Raw genomic sequence first — 6,357 nt, forward strand, 5'->3', positions numbered from 1 at the left:
TACTCCCACTCACTAAACATTCTCACCAGCAGCTCCCATCTTTGCAAGGGATTTAAAACGACTCTGTTTCAGGCTAGGAGATTTTCTTCCTGTATGCACTAAAAACCTAACTGACCTCTGGCTTGAATGGGTAAACACAGTCATGCCTTTGAATGGATCTATTTATAGTACCCCCATAAGGGGAATGGTCTGTCCTGCAACAAGTTTTGTCTTTGTCTGTAATGGTTATCATTCTCGTAGGGTGTATGAATGCCTAGATGACTGGTGTACAGCTGAGTAATGCCTTTAGATTATCTAACTGTGCCTCTAACTTTGCGGACAAAGGAATGAAGACATTTCATTGATTGAATCCCTTTGACCTACATTGTCTAGTTAGAAAGGAACTACCAGGAGGCATTCATGATTCAATCCTTTGGCAGGGCCCTACTTTTCCAGTTAGGATTAACTGCAAATGGGAATATGACCTCAAACATCTCCTTAACTCTTGAAGATACTGTAGTCTCCATTGCTAAGACCACAGCTGCCCAACAAAGGGCCTTAGACCCTGGTCCAAGTTGTTCCTGGTAACAGGACAGCCCTTGATTATCTTGTAGCTGAGTGAGGCGGTGTCTGTGGCCAACACCACCTGTTGCACCTGGGTTAACACTTTTGGAGAAGCTGAAACTCAGGTACATATGATCATTGAGGAGGCCACCTGGCTTAAGAAGATGACTCTCTGGGCTTCCCAGGTGGCTCGGTGGTAAAGAATCTGCCGCTAATACACGAGACACAGTTTCGATCCCTGGTCCAGGAAGATCCCACATGCTTTGGAGCAATTGAGTCTGTGGGCCAAAACTATTGACCCTACGCTTTAGAGGTGGGGAATCCCAACTACTGAAGCCCACATACCCTAGAGCCCATGCTTAGAAACAAGAGAAGCCACTGCAATGAAAAGCCCATGCATTGCAACTAGAGTGTAGCCCCTACTTGCCACAAGTAGAGAAAATCTCAAGTAGCAACAAAGATCCAGTACAGCCAATAAATAAATAAATAAAATTATATAATATAATACATTATAATATATAATATAATCATCTTTATATACACATACAAAGATCATTCTTTTAGTGGAGTTTTTCTTTGACTTATTTGATTTGATTGGTTTGGGTCTTGAGGATCATATCTCCAAAGTGCACTCAGGACACTAAGAAATATCCTGCTTATAAAAACCACAGTCATCTCCCTGGTACACTGTACCCTCTCATACTCTCAAAAGCTTTAATTGTGTGTTCATAGCCGATTATCACCAAACAAGTGTTCTCCCTGGGATATAAGAAAAGAAACAAAGAAAATGTCCAGCTTAACAATTGTGAATCTGAAGTTGTGGCTGCGAGTATCACAGATTAAGGAAAAACATCAGGACTTGGGGATACGGCACAGAGGATCACTAGGAGCTCAGAGAACTGCAGAGCAGTAGCTTCGAGTGGCGTTAATGCCTTAAAGTTTAATCATATCTCTCAGGCTGAGAATCTAATCAAAATTAGGGGATGGTTAAAAAGAAGACATGCACGGTCAATTGATTAGTCGAGTCCTCCTCTTTTTGATGGAACTTTTTAGGGAGGAATACTGGAGTGGGTTACCAATTCCTCTTCCAGGGAGTCTTCCCAACCCAGGGATCGAACACGAGTCTTCTGCACTGAAGGCAGATTCTTTGCCACTGAGCCATTAGGGAAGCCCCCTTAAAAAAAGATAGCAGGCTCAAAATGGAGTCACTTGTGCTCAACCCCATGCCAGGAAAACAAGACAATATCTAACCCAACTGTAGTCTCAATCTCCAGGTATGTGACCTTTGACCAGTCAACCTGGAATTGCCTGGTCAGTACCACTGAGCTCCTTCCATTCCCATTAGTAGGTTACTATGCCTGAAAAAAATCTTTCTTTTTTTTCTAATAACTTTTTTCCCCCACCTCTTTCCACCTATAAAAGACTTTTCTTTTGGGATTCCCTAGTGGTCCAGTGGCTAAGACTCTGTGCTCCCAATGTAGGGGGCCCGGGTTCGATCCCTGGTCAGACAATGAGAGCCCACATACCACAACCAAGAGTTTGTGTGCCACAGTGAAAAGATCCTGCTTGTTATAACTAAGGCCTCGCTAAGCCGAACAAACAAATAAATATTAAACAAACAAACAAACAAACTTCTTTTTACAGCTCCATGGAGCACCTTTCTGCTGGTGGATGGAATGTAGTTTGAGTCATGAACTGTTGAGTAAGCCAAATTAATTTTTAATTTACTTACCTGAATTTTATTTAACATCCCAAATAGAAACTCTGTGCCCATTAAACAATCATTCCCTAACCCACATCTATGGTGATGGAATTCCAGCTGAGCTGTTTCAAATCCTAAAAGATGATGCTGTGAAAGTGCTGCACTCAATATGCTAGCAAATTTGGAAAACTCAGCAGTGGCCACAGGACTGGAAAAGGTCAGTTTTCATTCCAATCCCAAAGAAAGGCAATGCCAAAGAATGCTCAAACTACCGCACAATTGCACTCATCTCACACGCTAGTAAAGTAACGCTCAAAATTCTCCAAGCCAGGCTTCAGCACTACATGAACTGTGAACTTCCAGATGTTCAAGATGGCTTTAGAAAAGGCAGAGGAACCAGAGATCAAATTGCCAACATCCGTTGGATCATTGAAAAAGCAAGAGACTTCCAGAAAAACATCTACTTCTGCTTTATTACTATGCCAAAGCCTTTGACTCTGTGGATCAGAACAAACTATGGAAAATTCTTAAAGAGATGGGAATACCAGACCACCTGACCTGCCTCTTGAGAAACCTATATGCAGGTCAGGAAGCAACAGTTAGAACTGGACATGGAACAACAGACTGGTTCCAAATAGGGAAAGGAGTATGTCAAGGCTGTATATTGTCACCCTGCTTATTTAACTTATATGCAGAGTACATCATGAGAAACGCTGGACTGGATGAAGCACAAGTTGGAATCAAGATTGCTGGGAGAAATATCAATACCCTCAGATATGCAGATGACACCACCCTTATGGCAGAAAGCGAAGAAGAACTAAAGAGCCTCTTGATGAAAGTGAAAGAGGAGAGTGAAAAAGTTGGCTAAAAACTCAACATTCAGAAAACTAAGATTATGGCATCTGGTCTCATCATTTTATGGCAAATAGATGGGGAAACAATGGAAATAGTGATGGACTTTATTTTTTTGGCTCCAAAATCACTGCTAATGATGACTGCAGCCATCAAATTAAAAGATGCTTGCTTCTTGGAAGAAAAGTTATGACCAACCTAGACAGTATATTAAAAAGTAGAGACATTACTTTGCCAACAAAAGTCTGTCTAGTCAAAGCTATGGTTTTTCCAGTAGTCATGTATGGATGTGAGAGTTGGACTATAAAGAAAGCTCAGCACTGAAGAATTGATGCTTTTGAACTGTGGTATTGGAGAAGACTCTTGAGAGTCCCTTGGACAGCAAGGAGATCCAACCAGTCCATCCTAAAGGAAATCAGTCCTGAATATTCATTGGAAGGACTGATGCTGAAGCTAAAACTCCAATACTGTGCCCACCTGATGCAAAGAACTGACTCATTTGAAAAGACCCTGGTGCTGGGAAAGACTGAAGGCGGGAGGATGAGATGGTTGGATGGCATCACCGACTCAATGGACATGAGTTTGAGTAAACTCTGGGAGTTGGTGATGGACAGGGAGGCCTGGAGCGCTGCAGTCCATGGGGTTGCAAAGAGTTGGACACGACTGAGCAACTGAACTGAACTGAATGTCTATGTAATCTTTATTCTACTTTCTATCTTGATTAATTTGCATATTCCAGATGCATTATATAAGAGAAATTATACCTATTTGTCCTTTAGTGTCTGTTTTATTTCACTGAGTGTAATGTTTTCGTGCTTGTGCATGCTGCAGGATGTATCAAAATTCGGATCCTTTTCCAGGCTGAATACTATTTCATTGTATGTACATACCACATTCCGTTTATTCATTCATCTGCTGACAGACATCTGGGTTGCTTCCACCTCCTTGGCTATTGTGACTAATGCTACCATGAACATTCATGTGCAAGAATCTGTTTGAGTCCCTGCTTTCGATTCTTTTGGGTATATTCCTAGAAGTGGAGTTGCCAGATCATATAGTAATTATATATTTAACCATTTATTTATTTATTTTTGGCCACACCACATGACATGTGGAACCTTAGTTCCCTGCCTGGGGATCGAACCCTTACCTCCTGCATTGGAAGTGTGGAGAGACCGCATTGCCTAGAGCCTTCTGCCCACTCTGGAGGCTGCAACTGAGAGATCCTGGGACCTGACAAAGGCAGCAAAACGTTAGGCTTCTTTTCTGTTTCCCAGACCTCTGCATGTGGTCTGATCAAGCCCAGCAGTACAAGTCTCTACAGTATTTCTCCCTTCTAAATTTACATTAGCTGGAGAAAACATTCGTGTGAACTAACTCCTGGAGTCTAGTGACTTTTGTGATTATTGTCTCTTTCTGGGTTTTGGGCTACCTAGGTGGTGCAGTGATAAAGAATCCACCTGCCAATGCAGGGGACATGGATTCCATCCTTAGGTCAGGAAGATCCCCTGGAGGAGGGCACGACAACCTACTCCATTGTTAGAATCCCATGGACAGAGGAGCCTGGCGGGCTACAGTCCATGGGGTTGCAAAGAGTCAGATACAACTGAGTGACTAGACAACATCTTTGAAAATTCTACCCATCAGTGGTGAGATAAGGGATCCTTTGCTTTGGAAAAACATTTGTGTTTTTAAAAGATTTTAAAGACTTCTCATCCTAAATAAAGGTCCTGTTGGAACCAAGATCAAACTGATAGAAGGAAGCAAAAGAGCATCCTGGCTAGCCTTAGGGATCCCTTCAACAAGATTGAAAAAAACAGAAGTCAGACTTAGAACACAAACCTACAGCCCCCATAAATTCCTCTCTCCCACATGCCTCTTCATACCCAACTCCGTCCCTGACCCTCCAGAAGGTCTTCTGCATCTCTGGGTCCCTGCTTCAAATCCATCTCCCCCAAATCTAGCCTCACCTCTCCAGCAAATACCTTTAATTTCTAAAATTACCCCAGCTTCCCCAGAAAATCCCTCAAACACACAGCTGCCAGGATTAACTTCCCCTTCCCTGAAAGAATCCAGAGAGCACTTGGGCCTGATCTCTGGACTGAGGGATATAGGTCATTTATGTAAATGCTGATATTGAGGAGGAACACTTGGTAGAGGCTTCGGTACTGGTCTTGCCATCTCTGGTAATCAGGGGTGCTTCCCAGGGCTCTGTAATCAAAATCCATCAGCTTCAGGCTTTCCCAGGCAAAGGGCTGGTCAGACGTTTCCTGGACTCAGACTTCCCTGGTGGTCCAGTGGTTAAGAATCCCCCGGCAAATACAGGAGACACTGGTTCAAACCCTGGTCTGGGAAGATGCCACGTGCCATAGAGCAACTAAGACTGTGCGCCACAACTCCTGAGCCCGGGTGCCTAGAACCGGTGCTCTAAAACTAGAAAAGCCACTGCAACGGGAAGCCCATACACCACAATCAAGAGTAGCTCCCGCTCCCTGTAACTAGAGAAAAGCCTTCTGGCAGCAAAGCAGCCTCAGTGCAGCCATAAACAAGTAAACAGATAAAACGTAAGATTATGCTTGGGGTAAACCAGAGCTAATAAATGAATAAACGTATCCGGGACGGGGATGTCCCTGGTGGTCCAGTGGCTAAGACTCCATGCTCCCAATGCAGGGGCGAGGGTTCGATCCCTGGTCAGGGAACTAGATCTCACATGCTGAAACTAAGACCTGTCTCAGCAAAAAAAAGAAAAAAAAAAGAAGTATCCTGGATTCCACTGGAAAGCATCCATGTTCCCTGGATACCAGCAGATCTTTTAAACTTCCACTTCCAGAAGATCCTGCCAAATGCAGAGAGGAGCTAGAAACGTTAGTGGCCATATATAGCCCTGCACATAGCGGGCAGCTTGTAAGATGTGTTCTTTCCACTGATGATGATACTGCGGTGGTGGTTTAGTTGCTCAGTCATGTCTGACTCTTGCAATCTGGTGGACGATAGCCCGCCAGGCTCCTCTGTCCGTGGCATTTTTCAGGCAAGAATACTGGAGTGGTCTGCCATTTCCTTCTCCAGGGGATCTTTCCAACCCAGGAAATGAACCTGTGTCTCCTGCACTGCAGGCGGATTCTTTACCGACTGAGCTACCAGGAAAGGCCCTCTGATGATACTAAAGCCATATGCCAAGAGCTCCCGCAGGAAACTCCCCACACCGGGGAAACTGGTGGCCAGAACCCTTCCCAGATGCTTCAGCAAATGGCCAGGAAATG

This window comes from Oryx dammah, unplaced genomic scaffold (assembly GCF_014754425.2).
Source record: "Oryx dammah isolate SB20612 unplaced genomic scaffold, SCBI_Odam_1.1 HiC_scaffold_13, whole genome shotgun sequence".
Lineage (NCBI taxonomy): Eukaryota > Metazoa > Chordata > Mammalia > Artiodactyla > Bovidae > Oryx > Oryx dammah.